General features: G+C 41.8%; 1 protein-coding gene across 1 annotated transcript in view; it reads left to right on the forward strand.

The window, feature by feature from the left end:
• The window catches only part of LOC307133598 (craniofacial development protein 2-like), a 1,416,430-nt gene that overhangs the window by 566,347 nt on the left and 831,827 nt on the right, over positions 1-18,256 (forward strand). The window lies entirely within an intron of this gene.

Consider the following 18,256-nt stretch of genomic DNA (forward strand, 5'->3'; position numbering starts at 1 on the left):
TTATTTTATTACTGACTGTCCACTTATTTGATAATGATTGAACTTTATTAGTTAGACTAGTAGTTTTTTTCTGTGGTATTGAAGTACTTGAAGTGAGCTTTAAGTAATGTGATGATGACTGTTTTGTAGATTTAATTGAGGACTGTATCTGTACTGGAAGAGGTGTCTTTGTATCCGCACTGGTGTGTCGGCAAGAACACATAAGACTCAGTTGAATCAAAGTTGGAGTTTATGATTCAGTTGAATGGGTACAGTGAGTGGTTACAGTGAGTGGTTTAGTTAGACCACAAGATGGCGCCTACAGTCCACATGTGGAGTGAGTTATTAAGAGAGACGCCATTATATGTCATTACAGGCAGTAACGGACAGTATAATAAACAGCACATAACGTAATATATATAAACACTAATATAAATCACCATCCAGATATATTAATTACTCTATGAAAGTACTTAGGAATTAGTTATATGCCACGAGTGAACTTTGGCGATTAGGCGCTAGCGGGAACTGCCGTGATTGTAAACAAACAAGCTCGTGGTATCACAATAAAGTACTCAAATCTGCTTCCACACACATCGGAATGATCACTGGATAATAGGTAACAAACAACTTATATTCTGGTCATTAACTCGCTCACATAAGTCCACTAATGAAAGAAGGAAATGGAGATATCAATCTCCTGCATTGGAGCATTCAGTTCGTCTTCCTCTGACTGCTAGGCATTGACTGACGTCACTTAGCAAACAGCGCTCCGATTGGATGAAACTTCTTAACACTGCCGCCCCCAAATATGCTATGCATATTTGTACTAACCAGTCTTGGGGGCTAAGCAAGTTTCCTCTTGATCTGTGAATGCAGGAAGGGGGATCAGGCGGGAAACTGGTCGGGTGTAGGTCTTATCCTTTACCTGAATATCTGCAGCTCTGATATGGCCATCAGAACCTGGGAAGGTCTTCACAACTTTGCCTACCAACCACAATGCTCGTGGTAATTGTGGATCAATGAGCATTACCACAGTTCCAGTAGAAATGTCATTGACTTCTGCTTGCCACTTGTTGCGGGTCTGTAGGGTAGGCAGGTAGTGCTGGATGAAACTTGACCAGAACTGATCGGCCAGAACTTGACTCTGTTTCCACCTCCGTCTACCCATAAGCTCTGTAGCGGGATAAACTACGAGTGGTAGTGAACTATCTGGCCGCCCCATGAGCAGATAATTTGGTGTGACAGGGTCAAAGTCTGCTACATTACTGGAAGTGTAACCCAGTGGTTTGCTATTAAGCACTCCCTCCACTTCAATGAGGACTGTTTGAAGAACCTCCTCAGTTACGACTTGGGAGCTGACTACGATGCGAAGGGCAGTCTTGACTGACCTAATTTCTCTTTCCCAAGCACCTCCAAAGTGTGGGGCTCCAGGTGGGTTAAAGTGGAAAGAAATCCTTTGTTTAGCCAACTGTAGTTGAATCTGTGGAGTAAGCAATGCAAAGGCTTCTTGCAATTCTCTCTGTCCTCCATGGAAGTTAGTACCATGGTCTGAATATAGCTCCCTAGGTGTGCCACGGCGAGCTACAAACCTCCTCAAGGCCATCAGAAAAGAATCGGTATCCATAGATGCAAGGAGGTCTAGATGCACACTACGTGTTGTGAGACACTTAAAGATGATTCCCCATCTCTTTTCACATCGTCTGCCAATCTTAACTTGGAATGGCCCGAAGCAGTCCATACCTGTACTGTAAAATGGAGGTTTGAGTAGTCTGAGTCGAGCTGGTGGTAGATCTGCCATTCTGGGAATAACTGGTTTGTTTTTCCATTTTTGACAGTCTCTGCACAGATGTTGTTGTTTACGGATAGCTTCCCGTCCTCTCAGTATCCAAAAGTTTCTCCTTATCTCTCCGAAGACTCTTTCAGGTCCTGGATGGCAGAGTTTACTATCATAGTCTCGGATCAACAACTTGGTGACCCAGTGATGTGGGTCAAGGACTACAGGGTGTATCGATGATAGTTCAAGTCCTTCAACTCGGCGTAAACGGCCACCCACTCTGATAAGCTGGCAAGCGTCGTCAAACTCTGGGGCCAGAGCAAGCATTCGACTAGTGGAATGTACAGGTTTACCAGCTTTTAGCAATTTGTACTCATCAGGAAAACTATCAATTTGGGATTTCTGTAATATATGCCATTCTGCGGTTTGGTAGTCCTCTGCCGAGGGTGGGCCTGAACCCTTTTGCCCCTGAACTGTGGCCTCAACTAACTCGCTCCAGGTGCTGTGCGTGGTTGGGTCAGGAATGTCAGGAACAACCACTTCTGTCGTAAGGCCACAGAAAATTCCCTTACGCTGCTCTGTTTTGATATCTGGTGGTTGTGTGGGAGGAGTGATAGGCCATGCTGATTCAGACTTAAGAAGGAATGGTGGTCCTTGGCTCCATCTGTTCGGCACGGATAGTTCGGAGAGACTTTTACCTCGGGTGAGGTCATCTGCTGGATTACTGCTGGAATTCACATATCGCCAGGTACATTCTGCAGTCAGCTCTTGAATTTCGGCAATACGGGTTCCCACAAACACCTTGAATCGGTATGACTCAGATTTGAGCCAGGATAAAACAGTGGTGGAATCTGTCCATAGTGTCACTGTATTGATCTTTAGGGTGAGCTCAGTTTGCAAGAGTTTAGCTAACTGGGCACCATTCAGGGCAGCACACAACTCTAGTCGGGGAATGGTCTGACGTCGTTTTGGGGCAACCTTGGACCTTGCTAGTACAAAGGCTAATTGGATCGGACCACTGTTCTCCTCAGTACGTAAGTAGGCGACAGACCCATAAGCTTGCTCAGAAGCGTCGCAAAAGATGTGAATCTGTCTGGTGGTGTGAGACTGATCCATGTCTGAGGGTGTGATACAGCGGGGAAGTGAAATACTTGTTAACTTAGGGAGTTCTGACTCCCATCCCTTCCAGGATCTCAAAAGGTCATCCGGTAAATTTGGATCGTCCCATTCTCGTTGCTTGTCCCATAATCTCTGAACTAAAATCTTGGCCCGTGTGGTGAATGGAAGTATGAAACCTAAGGGGTCGTACTGCATTGCAAGTACCTTGTAAATGTGCCGAAGGGTACATGGTCCAGGCTTGACAGGACGAGTATTATACCCAAGGAGGTCTGATTTGCAGTGCCACCTTAAACCTAATGTGGATTCGTGCACATCAGTACGATCTTGAGACAGCCACAATTCGGTACTGCTGGATCTTGCTGCTGTCGGTAGGTGGTCCACCACACTGGGATCATTGCTTGCCCACTGACGAAGTTCAAAGCCACCGCTGGCAAAGAGGGTGCAGAGTTCGTTCACCAGCTGCCTTGCCTCTTGAGGTGATGGAAGGCTCTTCAAACAATTATCCACATAGAAATTTCTTTCTACAGTGGTTCTGACATTGTCGTCAGGAGTGGTTTGATCCATGACATGGTTCTGGACAGCATAAATGGCACAACACGGACTACAAGTAGTGCCGAAAGGTAGCACTTGCCATTCATAAATGTCTGGTGGTTTAGACCTGTCCAAGTCTCTCCAAACAAAGCGGAGAAGATGTTTATCTTCTGGGAGGAGACGAACCTGATGGAACATCCCTTTAATGTCACCGCTTATTGCCACGGGATGTTCACGAAAGCGCAGGAATACACCTAACAAGGATGGGCCTAAGACTGGTCCTGGCAGTAGGTAGTTATTCAGGTTATGGTCTTCAAAGTCAAATGAACAGTTAAAAACCACACGGTTCTTACCGTTGTGTTGCACAATGTGGTGAGGGATGAACCATGATTCACTCTGTGGATTAACTGTTTCAGGTGGGAGTTTGACAACGTAGCCTGAGGTTTCTAATTTCTTCATTTCCTGTTGGTAGGCAGCTGCTTTACTGGGGTCTTTCTCCAGGCGTTTCTCTGTGCTCCTAAGGTTCGGGAGTACTGCTTCCATGGGAGCTTGAAGAATGGGCATATCTTTCTTCCGCAGGAGTGGGGTGGCATAGCGACTCACACCATCGACCAGTACTTTGACAGTTTGTGACTGGAGCAAGTCAAAGGCTTATTGGTCCTGCTTGGACCGAGTAACAGATTTCTCTGTTCTGTTAGGAATGGCATCTGCTTGCCAGAGTCTCTCGACATTACGGAACAACTCTGCCATTGAGGGATTAACAGCAATGTGCAAACACTGTTGAGATTTCACTTTATCTCCAAAGACTCTTGCTGGGCCCTGTAAAGACCAACCTAATCTTGTCTTGACAGCTGCCGGACCTCCAGGTGGACCAAGACGGATTGGTTCAATCGGCGTGATAAGGTGAGGATGATCTGCTCCGATCAGTAACAGGGGACAGGCTTTGTGGATAGGTTGTAATGGTAAGCCTCTCAAATGTTGGTAACGCCGCTGAAGGTCTGCAACAGGGTATGAATGTTCAGCTAAGCTCAGCAATTCTGCAGTAAAGGCTCCCTTTATGTTGTAACTCCTGCCAGGCTGGGATGGAGTTGAAACATGAAAGGACACTGAAGCACCACGAAGCTTGGTGATGTCTTGTCTTATAGTTCTCAAGGCTAAGTCCTCTGTCTGGCCTGTGAGTCCTAGCTTCCGGGCTGCTGATGGTAACAACATGGTCCGTTCCGACCCATCATCAAGCACAGCGTAAGTATCAAGGCTCTGTCCTTTATGCTTCAGAATGACTCTGACCACTTTCAGGAGGACACTGCTGAATCCTTGCGGGCGGTCTAGGTATAGCAGTTTGCTAGTTGAGCTGACTAAACAAGTCCCTTCTTTCGTCGGTTTAACGTTGACCTCATGGAGGATCTGAAGGTGCTTCCCATTACACAAGTGGCAGAGTTTCTTGAGAGTACATTGGGCAGCTCTGTGGTTGCGTCCACACTTCCAGCATCTGTTATTAGTCTTGATCCAGTCAATCACTTGGTCTTTAGTCAGGGACTGGAATGTGGCACATTGACTCAGATAATGTTCTTTGCTGTCACAGTATGGACAGAAGGCAAAGCTTTTGCCTTGACTCTTGGTTGGCACTGGTTGTATTGGGGGAGATGGTTCATTTGAGCCGTGAAGGATTGTAGTCTGTCTAACCTTGTATTTAGTCTCTTTCTGTTGATCCGCTCTGGAACGGGCTCTATCTTTCTGGGGCTTATATCCACCAAAGCTCTCTGGGTCTTGACACCAAGATTCGAAGTTAAGCCATTTTGCTAGATCCAGAAGTGTGTATACTGAGCCTGGTTCATAACTCATGTGTCTTCTGAAGGATGCTCTTTGTTCTGGAGGGAGTTTGGACAAAAGTCGAGCCACATGGGATCCACAATGCAATTCAATGTCTCCTTCAGCTCCTAATGTCCTAAGGAATCCTACCAGGGCTTGGATCTGAAGAGCGAAGCGTTCAAAGCCTACAGTGTCTCCAGGCTGAATATCCGATGCATCCATAATGGCAGCAATTTTGCTCAGAGCAAGCTGGTGAGGTCGACCGTACCGTTCAGTGAGTGCCGCCAGGGTATCTGAGTAGGGAGTGGATGAATTTAAAAAGGAATCAGCAATGAGGCGAGCATCTGTTAACTTCACGTGATCTACCAAAACTTGGTACTTGAATAGCTCTGTAGCTTCATCAGGTAGTAAGTTGCTCAAGGCTAGTTTGAGACGGGCAAATTCACTAGGGTCTCTGCGGGTAAAATCTGGAATGGTTGGCTGTGGACCTCTATAAATGACCTCCTGTCTTGAAGTGTTAGTCTGCATCCCTGCGTGATTAGCTGGGGCTAAATGCAGCGGACTGGAGTAATGAGTAGGAGGTGTGGAGATCAAAGAAGCTCTCATTTCTGTCGTTGGTTGCCATGTGACCTGGGTAACTCTGTGAGTGTCAACCGTGTCTGAGGAAATGTGAGCACCTACGTTACTTGGAGCAAAGACATTTGAGTCAGGCTGAAATGAAGGAGATGCATGCTGTGCATATCTGAATGTAGCTGCATAAGGATCTGCCTTCTTATGTGTAGAAAGGCGACGTGGTGCAGGTACTGGCAAAGCTCTAGGGGCTGGTGATGGCACTGGAGACTCTGACTTTCGACTGACAACTCTAGGCAAAGGAACTGGAGGGTTTAATACTCTGGTCTGTGGTTTAGGCATAGAAATTGACCTCTGACTTTGCGACTGGTTAATCAGCATCTCTTGCATGTTTTTCTGGATCTCTACAAGTTGGCTGATCTCTTCCCTCATGGATAACTGAGCAGCACGGAGATGTCTATTTTCTTGTTCCAGATCATGCATTGTGCTTTGGATGTTAGGAGGCGAGGAATGTCTATTCCAGTGAGAGCTGCGTTCATCTCTTTCACTCCACCGATCTGTGGTAAGATACCAAGGCTCTAAAGCCAGACGTGGGGATTCCAAAGAATCAGGTGATCCAACAGATCCTTCCCTTTGGTCATGATAAGTACTGGATGCATATGGATGGTCCATAGGAATATCTCCATGATCCTGCTGAAATTCATCTGACACATTCAAGATTCAAGATTCATTCAAGATTCAAGAGTTTTATTTGTCACATACACAGTTATATACACAATATACAACTGGCAGTGAAAAGTAAACAGGTCCGCTCCATGGACAGTGCAAATAACAGTTACAAGAAATTAAATAGAAATAGAATAAAATTAGAATAAAAAGTATTAACATAAGTAGAATTATAAATAAATCAAGTAAAAGATAAAAATAGGAAATAAGATAAAAATAAAAATATAAAAAATATGTGGATATGATAAGTGAGATAAACTGTAGACTTAAAAATAAGTGGTTAACATAAAATATATAATATGTATATATAAAGAAGTATAATGTGCAAGGTTTATTACAGGTTGTTACGCAGTAACAATAGGGACGTAAAGTGCAGTGCAATTGCAGTATGTGGATGTTAATGTGGCTGCAACATGTGGTTGCAGTGTTTCCGGAGGCAGGGAAACACTAGTTCTAGGCAGCCCAGCATACTGCAACTCGAAGTCTTGTAAGTAAGCTGGTTGACGAACTGAACGTCTAGGGCGTGCTCCTTGGACTCGATACTCTAGGCTCTGCTCTTCTGACATCATTAGTCCAGTGTAGACACACTATCCGGCTCGAAGGACCAAATTGTTTTGTAGATTTAATTGAGGACTGTATCTGTACTGGAAGAGGTGTCTTTGTATCCGCACTGGTGTGTCGGCAAGAACACATAAGACTCAGTTGAATCAAAGTTGGAGTTTATGATTCAGTTGAATGGGTACAGTGAGTGGTTACAGTGAGTGGTTTAGTTAGACCACAAGATGGCGCCTACAGTCCACATGTGGAGTGAGTTATTAAGAGAGACGCCATTATATGTCATTACAGGCAGTAACGGACAGTATAATAAAAAGCACATAACGTAATATATATAAACACTAATATAAATCACCATCCAGATATATTAATTACTCTATGAAAGTACTTAGGAATTAGTTATATGCCACGAGTGAACTTTGGCGATTAGGCGCTAGCGGGAACTGCCGCGATTGTAAACAAACAAGCTCGTGGTATCACAATAAAGTACTCAAATCTGCTTCCACACACATCGGAATGATCACTGGATAATAGGTAACAAACAACTTATATTCTGGTCATTAACTCGCTCACATAAGTCCACTAATGAAAGAAGGAAATGGAGATATCAATCTCCTGCATTGGAGCATTCAGTTCGTCTTCCTCTGACTGCTAGGCATTGACTGACGTCACTTAGCAAACAGCGCTCCGATTGGATGAAACTTCTTAACAATGACTGCTTGTAGGATGTGTCAGAATTTTTTGAGATATAAAGTCGCAATTCAGTTTTTTTTATTTATTCTGTGGTGAAAACCAGCTTCCATAGTTATCCAATTCTTTTAAGTGAACAAATTCATTAAAAAAGACACTCGTGAACCAGTTATTTTTAATGAATTGATCATAAAGACTGTGAATAGGATTTCGTGCAATGTGTTTGCAGTTACGTGCACCAGTGAGGGCAATGCAAAAGAAAGGTGCAGTGCCTATTTATTGTCTTTTTATTATTTCTCCTCACGCAGTCTTTCTCTCTCAACATATTAAATTTAGACTGCAAGCTCACAACTCATCATTTCTTTTTGTGCTGCAGATTCAGTAGCAGCACAGTAAACACTGTCAGAGTATTTTACCATCTTTTCACGTTGCCAAAAGAACATAGGCATTCAAGAAATATTAAAGTCATGTCATTTGGTGCCACTCATGTTCTGAGGAAGAACTAACCCTTGCAGTATGTACTGTGCAGGCTAGATAATGGTTTGACTTGCAAAAAACAACAACAAAAGAGATGCTAAAGAGAACCTATTTTCACACAGAAGACAAACCATCATGAATACTTCTATACAGATGAGTGTGAATGTATATACAGTGGCATGGAAGCATAACTGATTATATGTGTGCGTACAGGTTCTTAAAAGACAAGAATGAGTGAAGGGTCTGATTCATTATGTATTATGTGCAGTGCCTCAATTTGCGAGACCTTCCAATACCCTTTATGCAACCCATAACAGTCCACTTATTCATTTTCACCCTGTCTCACTCTCTTCCTGTTACTTCATCTGTCTTTCCATCTCACACCTCATCCTGTTTTTCCGCCTCAAATTCCTGTCTCCTTAGCAACTGCTTAGTAACACTGGGCCGCTCGGACCCTACGGTTATTCCAAGAGAGTGGAAACACAGTACTAAACATGGTTGCCTTCAAAGTTGTGTTTCACGTGGCTTTAAGGTCAGTCGGCCATGTTTGTGTCATTGAGTCTGCTTGATACCATCTAATTTTCAATATTATATCAGATAATCTCTCAAGTGACATGGAAGAAAGCAGATTTAGTCCTTTTATTGCATTTGAGTACCTTCAAGCAAAACTCAGCCGTCTGCACGCACTTTAAGCGTGTGAGTTCATAATGATGGACTGACTTTTCAAAGTGACTCATGTGCTGGATCATTTTTGACTGGCATGCATTTACACAAGGCTAGTGTAATGGTTAAGTTCGGTTTTGTTGTCATTGTGTTTGATTTTCACTATGCGCTTCTGTGTTCCTATAGTCTCCTTGGTTGTTAATTAGCCCTACACCAGTGTCCCATACCATGATGGCAGTTGAACAAACTTAGGGTTACAGGATTAGTTTCGAGTTGACACAACCAAACCAATCCAATCAGGCTTTGCTGGTACCATGACGCTGATCATCAACTTTCTCTGTCAACTCGGGCTTAGATTCTGAGTTTAGGCATGACATCGGTAGGGAACAGCCAATCACATGCTGCGGAACAGTGAAACTGAGATTCACTTCTCACGAGAGAAGCAGCAAGACATTACTGCAGAATACTACGAGATTGAAAAATATTAAGTAGGGATGAACAATATATCGGTATCGGACAATATATGTTCATTTTTAATGTTATTGGTATCGGCCCGATAAGAAGATTTGACCAATATTTTAAAGCCGATAAATAATTGATTATTTCCTTCAGATGAGTTGCCATGATGGTTTTGATTCGCTTGAAATATGACTGGAATCCCTTCAAAAAAGGAAAATAAGTTAAGTGCAACATGTGCAGAGCAAGTCTGTTCATATAGGCTATATAAAATAATAATGAGAACATTATAATTGTGTGCTTGGGACATGGCTTTCAATGGTGAAAATTTGGATTTCAATTTATCGACTATCAGTTATCGCTTTCAAGTATAAAGAATTATCGGTTAGCGAAAAGTTGTGAAGTTAGTTTAGTTGATATAGGTATACAGAGAATTGAACATTTAATCTTACATGTAGTCATATTTATAACTTTATCTATTGATTCTAAAGCTTTTTTATATTACCTTTATATATTTATATTTAACTAAGTGCTTAATAATAATATAAATCATATCTAAATCATACAAAATTATTATTATAAATAAGCACTGCTAAAAGCCAGACAACATTGTCTTTAAAAATAATATATCATTAATTTAACAAAAATAATTAGCTATGGAGTGACCTTTAATTTGGAGTAGAAACAGCATCAGACAAGTGTCACTTTGCTCACAGCTGATTTCGGTTTGAGATCTCTTACCTGGAACATAACCTGCCCCGGAGTAGGTTAGTCGTGGAGCGTAAGTTACTATGGTGATGAATACTGCTAATAGCCAAACCACTTTCATGGTGCTTAAAGCCCTGGGTTTGCGCAAACTAAACTGAAACATAACTGGCTACCCACCTAAACCGACTTCATGGTATAGGCCATATCTGTGTATTTTAACCCTTAGTTCTGTCTGTTCATGGTTCTGTGTCGTTTGTGGTTAAAGGGGTTGTGTACTGAATCTCCTAAGATTTCCTGTTCCAGTTGGATTTATTTAATCGTCTAAAATGAAAAAATTCTTACATTATACAATTATTTCATTTTGAATATCCTTAGAGGTATACTTTGCATTCAGATCAGGTTGCATTAGGTTGATGCTTATCTTTTATAATGTATTTTCACATTTTAATATTGAAAATTTAATCTGGGACAAGAGTAAAACACTAAAATCAATACATAAAAGGCATTTAAAAATGATAATAATTATTCATATTATAAACAATGAAGGCATGGCACAAGGTTTACAAGACTGTCATACAACAAAATAGTTTTCAACTTTTTACTCTTTAAGAAAAACCCACCATGACCTGAAGGTTCCTATAAACATCCTTGCTGAATCAAATGTATCTGTACTCAATATCATCTTCTCCTAAAATGACGAAATTCTATTGCCAACCCAGGTCCAGGCTCACAGCAGGAGCAGGTGATGAAGGTCATGACAATGCCGCAATACCTGCAGCATGATGGAGCGCACGTGATGTTTATTATGCCTCGTCACCGCAGTCATAAATCTTGCATTACACCTCACTCTTGGGGAAAATGGTCTTCCTCTTGCATGCACTAGGTGTACTCGAGGTGCCCAGATGACCTCCTAGCCTTGCCGCTCAGCCTGACCTTCACATTCCCCATACCCGATGAGAATTTCACACTTTTATATTGTTCCATGCCCCATAGACTTCACAACTTCTACCATGACTCTTCTCCTTTTCATCGCTCTTTTATTTATTTAATTAATAAAAGCCTTAAAGTTTTTATGCCGCAGTGTCTGTCTTCACTCACCTGAAGACAGCTCTGGCCAAACAACAAGACCTCTTGCTCGCTTGCTCTAGCACATTGCATGGCAAACAGGAGAACAGAAGCCAGAAGGATCTATTTCCTCTTCATTTATTCAGTCAGCGTTTCAAGAGCGGTGGCATCAGAAAGAATGAGCACCTTTAGCTCAATACTGAAGCCTCTCGCCTTCAAATAACCTAGTGAGATGAATTTCTCAACTCTAAGGCAGCCACGAACAGGTCATGAACAGAGAAAGAGCCCCAACTTCAATACTTTATAGCTGTGACCGTGCAAATTATTGATAGAACAATGTATCGGCTAGGCAGAACTGAAATCTTGCCATAGACTATAGCCGGAATAGTCAACGTTGGTCCTGGAGAGCCGCTATCCTGCAGAGTTTAGCTCCAACCCTAATCACACACACCTGAACAAGCTAATCAATGTCTTCAGGATTACTTTGCGATTTTGGCAATCCTATAAGATTTTACAAATCACACTGTAAAACATTGATCTAATAAACTTGCATGTATGTAGACTGTTGACATATTGTAGGCTACAATGCAAGATTAGTATAGAAGAGTAAAATGTCATCAGCATGCGCTAGTGGTAAAGATGACTCACAATTTGGCAATTGTGGTTTTTATGTGCACTGGAAAAAAGAGGAGGAAGCCAAAGGAGAATATGGATGAGGAAAAGAGGCCAACTTGGCATGGCAATTTTGCAAATGGAGCTTGAGGTAAGTAGTTTTACGTTTTAGTACCATGCGTTAATCAATACGCCATTTTTTGTTGCATTTTTATTGGCTAGTCATTAGATGTAGGTCGTAGCAGCAAACGCACTGTGAGATGATCATGCTAAATTTCTGACAATGTCAGAAAATGATCACAGGCTATCTTTGGTTGCAAGACCGTGACAATGGCCGTCTTTGAACCTCTCTCACTGTACGACGTAGGACCCCAGTTTAGGAGCCACGACCACAGAAATCGCCACTATTGGCCATCTTTCATCTGGGAATTGTACAGTGTGTACCGGGCATAAGGCTACAAGCAGGTGAGTCTTTTTTTCAGGGTTGGAGCAAATCTCTGCAGGACAGTGGCATGACCAGCGTTGCCTATCCCTGGACTACAGCATAGACAATTTAACAGAAGCTGTAGTTTCCCATACTTTACTAAACAATATGGCTTATGACTTATGTCTAGCAGGTGAAAAAATGGGTAAAAAATCATATAGATTTACATCGAAGGAGAGACTTGAGTCATATTAGAGATATCATATCATAACATCATATAAGCCTGAGTAGTTTTAATTTGTGGGGGAGAATAAAACGATTTCTGGAGAATAAAATTATTTGTGAGAATAAAGAGAATATATGCAAAGAGAATATATAACTCTTTGTATAGAATAGAATATAAAGAATAGAATATAACTCTTTGTATAGAATAGAATATATAACATTCTATTCATTTTTCTGTCTGTCTAAATTATTTATAAAAAAAATAAATAAAAAAAAATCCTGTGTGTTCTGTGTTAGATTAACTGAGACTTGTTACAGCACTTGCATACTGTAGCCTCTGACTGTTGTAGTTGCTTCTATTGCTCTCATTTGTAAGTCGCTTTGGATAAAAGCGTCTGCTAAATGACTAAATGTAAATGTAATGTAAATAACTGCAAACTCATTTAAGTTTTTTTTTGTTTGCATACCTTTTCAAAACGTTGGTAACAAAAAAAGCTTAAATGATTGTGCAGTTATATATTCTCTTTGCATTAAGGGGGAAAAGCTGCCCATAATTGCTGGTCTATGATTTCTCCGTAATAATAGCATGGCAAGCGAACAAGTGTGTATATGTGCCAAAGGTTGTTTTGTTTTTTTTTCTGCCATGCCAAAATCCAACATTCATTTGCCTATGCTTGCTTTTCTGTTAAAATTTACTTTGTAAATGTATATAAAATATGCTTTAATAAAAAAAAAATTATCCAGAGCGTTCATGCTGCAATTTGTAGGTTGTGGATAGGCGACATGTAGTCTCACGTATCCAGACCTTCAGACTGACGGCAGAAGGTCTGGACTCCATCGCAGTTTTCACTGGTCAAGGCCCGTCCAAGTGGGCTTTTGACTGACATGTAACGCAACCAATCACAGTTCGTTTTGTTCCGCGTCACGTTTAGGGGCGTGCAAATGTAAAGTCGATGTCCCTGCAATAACAGACCGGCGTGCATCTACAAATTATTCATTTATGAACGTTGTTCAAGTTTACTGCTACAATGTAGCCATGAATTACACATACTTTTGAAAATCCAGCGTTTAGTTGATCCTGGTAAGCGCTCATTGTCACAGTTGTAAACACAACGGCGTTCTTCCACGAGGGAGTTTGGCATCACCGTATTTGTTTCCAGGCGGACAGTTAAAGAACACAACACACACGTCTTGCGGACATCCTGTAGAATTCAACCAATCAGATGACAACTTCGAAACTCCTGAAGTGTTTCCCGATAAGCGTGCCATATGCATCAGACGTTCAACCAACGGTCCGTGGGCGTGATGTCTGAGGCTGAGACTAGGCGACATGTAACTTGATTGAAACTATTTTCATGGAAAATGTATGTATATGTTTACCTTCAGGCTTTTGCGGGCAGGAGCGGGACCGAAAAATCTGTCCTGCGCAGGTCTCTATATCCAAGTAAAAAAAAAAAGCACTTAAAGGGATATTTCACCCAAAAATGAAAATTAGGCCATGATTTACTCACCCTCGAGTCATCATTCTTTCAGACAAATACAATCTGAGTTATATTAAAAATGTCCTGGCTCTTCCAAGCATTATAATGGCGCTGACTTGATGGTTCGTTTTTGAAGTCCATAAAAGTGCATCTATCCATCAACTGTTCCACACGGCTCCGGGGGGTTAATAAAGGCCTTCTGAGGTGAAGTTGCGCGTTTGTGTAAGAAAAATATCCATATTTAAAACTTTATAAACTAAAATAACTAGCTTCCGGCAGTCAGCGGTACGCAAGTCGACTTACGCTAAAAGAGTAACCCCTGACGCAATGTATAGAAGCATTGCACGCTTTGACGCTTCTCATGGATAGGGCTGGGCAACAAACTCAAGCCCCTCTTCTCTTATATCGAAATCCTCCGCCATTTCTTTTTAAAATATCTCGTTTTAGACTTCTAATTCATGACCGGTGTTTTGTTTTGCTCTATCCTTTGTGCTTCTGCGTTCGTCAATACGCATGCATCAAGGGTTCAAGGGTCAAGAGTTACTATTTCGCCGTAAGTTGACTTGCGTACTGCTGACCTCCAGAAGCTAATTATTTTAGTCTGTAAAATTTTAAAGGTCCCATGGCATGGATTTTTTAAAATAATTTTATAATGTGTCCTGAGGTGTACTTATATTGTTAGTATGGTTTTTACATAAAAAAATGTTGTAATTTAGAAATAAAAAGCATTTTTTCTATACTGATATTAGCCCTCTGGCTTGAATGCTCTGTTTCAAGGGGCGTGTCTAATGTGAGACTTCAGTGAAAACACCCACTGTTGTGATTGGCTGACATCTTTGCATTTGAAATGAGTATTAGATTATGTGGCGGAGGGGGCGTGGTTTAGCGAGGTCTGCAAGCGCTGCCAGAGAGAGAGACGGACTGCATGTGAACCAGAGAGACGGAGAGCTGGAGAAAGATAGCTGAGAAAGTTTTTTGTACTGAGTTGTTGAGAGCGCTGTGAGCGCGAGTTTATTTTGCTTGTATCTGAGAGTTCTGAATAAACACGACTCCCAGTCACGCCGACCCTGTCTTCTTCCTCCTTATTCTACGAACTTTGTAACATGTGGAACCCCTCTCAAATACTTTTACTACCTAACCCATCACATGAAAAGCTGCAGTGATGAGCATTGAGTACAAAGGCAGTCTTGTTGATCGCGTGAATGCAGTGATCTCGTTATTGCAGCACGTTTTCTCTCACAAAATGCTTTCACCACAACTAACAGCAAACACGACATCGACATGAATACAGTAAGAGCTTTGTGCAGCATAACAGCGTCATTCATTATAACGGCAGTTTGGACAAGTGTGCAGATACACTCGCGACGTGTGATTGACAGATCCTAACATTATAAAGAGAGTGTTCGTTGATCGCTGATCTAGCGTCTAATCAAATAACAGATTTGTTTCATGCTACTAACAGAAACGATGTGAAGTTGATCGTTTTAGTCACTGGCCTGATTCCCTGATGCATTACCCTTAGGGCATCAAGACGGTCAGCGGCGGGACTGACAGTATTAAACGATTTAGAAAGAAAGTCTGCTTGAACTTGAATATTTAGCTACACATCAGAAATCACAGATCAGGCATTAATGAACACTGTTACTCACTGTTTGTGGCGGTGCTGTCGAATCCACATGGTAAAAGTCTGTTTGTAAAGCCTGTGCTGACATCGCGACATACGGAATCCATTTTCTCCAAAATTCTCTGGGGGGCAAAGCAGAGGAAGGGGAGGTAACCATAGAGGTAACCGTTCCCCCTATGACGACATACATGGAAGATTCCAGATCGGCTCGTCTGAGCTCCCATTTTCTCAAAGGCAGAGCAGGACACCCAGAACTCGGTTTACACCTATCAAAATTTCTAGCCACTTGGGGACCATATACAGACTAGGGGAACTCATATTAATGTTAAAAAAAACCTCATAAAATTATAATTTCATGCCATGGGACCTTTAAATATGGATATTTTTCTTACACAAACACTTCACTTCACTTCAGAAGGCATTTATTCATTCTTTGGAAGTGCAAAGTGGAAGACAGTGTCTTCGCAACATGTTGAAAACACGACATGTTGCTACAATTATGTTGCTTCTCAGCTACAACTACAGTGTTTTTGAAGATCAAAGTAGACGTTGTTCGCAGGCAGCCAATGAAGACCGTAGGCTAGCATTATGCAAATTTGTTGCAAACGTAAATATGTTATGGAAGTGAGACTAGTACTTTAAATACATTTTTATTTCAGCAGTTCTAATTGCTACTAATACGTTCTAGATATAAACTTGACAGTCACGTTCTGCAAAGTAATCTTTGCCCTTTGACCTCAAGCGTTGCCTTGTTGCTCCTAAATCATTTCTCTCTCTTTAAGTCTCTCTCCAGAGCATCAGGCTTTTTTTTTTGTCTCCTGGTATTCTACTGGCAGGCCAGTTCAGAGACATGACTTGATTGGCTGTTGCCATGGAGACCAGAATGGTAGTAGGGAGGGCCTGTTTCCCTCTGCCTAGGTGGATGAGGTGAAGAACCCAGTGTGTGAATGTGCAAAAGAGAGTGGGAGAGGGGTGTAATGAGGCTACGTTTGTCAGCTGATCGCTGCTGCTCAACAGTATGAGTGAAAGCGTGTGTGCGAGTGTGTGTGTGTTAGGCTGCCTTGAAATGTGGTCAGGTGTGTGATTGTAGTGATCGCAGCGTGCATTTTAATTGAGCACTATCTAAATTTATAGAGAATGCATCTGCGCCCCATGTGACCTGAATGAGAGGTTTTCCTGAGTGCGAAATGCATAAGTGTGTTTGTGTGGGTGGCAGCTGTAGCTGAGCAAGGCTCTGTGCCTGATTGCTCATTTAAAGCACTATGCAGCTCTCCTATCGCTCTATCTCTCTTTCTTTCAACCAGACACACAAATGCACACACTTTTACACAGACACACACACTAGTCAACCCAGCACACACTGACAAGATAAGTACCAGAGCACATCAGTTCTCTCCCTGTCGTCTCTCAGAAAGATATAGTGCATTTAATTAATAAAGCTATCATGGGCTTGTCAAAATGACTTACGATTAACCTGTGATAATTATGATGTCCTTTAGCTTGGCACTCTGCTGACATGTCAAGACACAACACACACCGTCACAGTCTCTTTTTTTCCCCTCGCATGCACATCTTCACTATCGTGGCGCTGCCAGCAACTGGCAAAGCTACGGTGCTGTCAGCGTACGGGTTCACTCCACCTGCACACTAATACTAGATGCCGTAGGTGCCAACAGGAAGCACTAGTTGGCGCCGTGGTCTAGTGATTAGCATGTGCTCCAAATGGTTTGAGCTGCGGTGCTCATGTTGGAGATACAGTTTTGAATTATATTGCAACGCCCCCGGCAAAATCCTATCCACCTTGGGTCCCAAAGTGAGTTAATTGGCTGTTTTAGTTACCGTTTAGGAAAATGCATCAATGGATGACTCAACAAATAATCAAATGAAACATTTCACTAGTTTTTAGTTTAAAATATTCACAATATTAGAACCTAAAACCAGGAAATGAATCATATCAAAATGTTGAATTTTGTGCAGCATTACCTTTCAAAGCAAGGTTAGCTTGCAAGCAAGAAATGAATACTTTTATTCAGAAAGGATTTCAACTGATAAAAAGTGACAGTAAAGACATCTTACAGAAGATTTCTATTTCAAATAAATTAACTTTCTGTTCATCAAAGAAGTATATTTTCTTTGAAAATGAAAGAATCACATTTCCCATAAAAATATTAAGCAGCACAAGAAGTATGTTTCTTGAGCACCAATTCAGCATATTAGAAGTATCATGTGACACTGAAGACTGGAGTAATGGCTGATGAAAATTCAGCTTTGCCACCACAGGTATAAATTATATTATATTTCAAATATATTAAAATAGAAATCCCACCGGTTCCTCTATTGTCCTTACTCCCTCCGTCTCCCGTCTGCCAAGCCTACGCCCAAGCTCAATCCCCTTTAGGATGCGAGGGAAGGATAAACCTGTGCATCCTCACTCATGACACTCCTCGTTCCTCACCTCCTTGTGTTGGACACGGAGATGTCCTTTGAGATGTCTCTTTGGCTCTGCCTGGGTCCCCTTTGGTCACATTTACACCTCTCTCAGTCGGGCTCCTGTCACCAGCCTGGCATCAGTTGTACAGTGGGCCTTCATCCAGTCATGGCTCTGGGTCATCCCCTGGTTCCTATATGTCTTGTACTGTACTGTTCTGTTTAGTTTCATTATCTTGTTCTTTTTGTTTTAATTGTCACCATTTCTAGAGTTCTAGTTCTTTCATTAGTTGTCCTGGTTCCTGATTAGTGTCTCACATGTTCCCTGTTCTGTTAAT

This window comes from Gobio gobio (assembly GCF_949357685.1).
Source record: "Gobio gobio genome assembly, chromosome: 11".
In the NCBI taxonomy this organism is placed as follows: Eukaryota; Metazoa; Chordata; class Actinopteri; order Cypriniformes; family Gobionidae; genus Gobio; species Gobio gobio.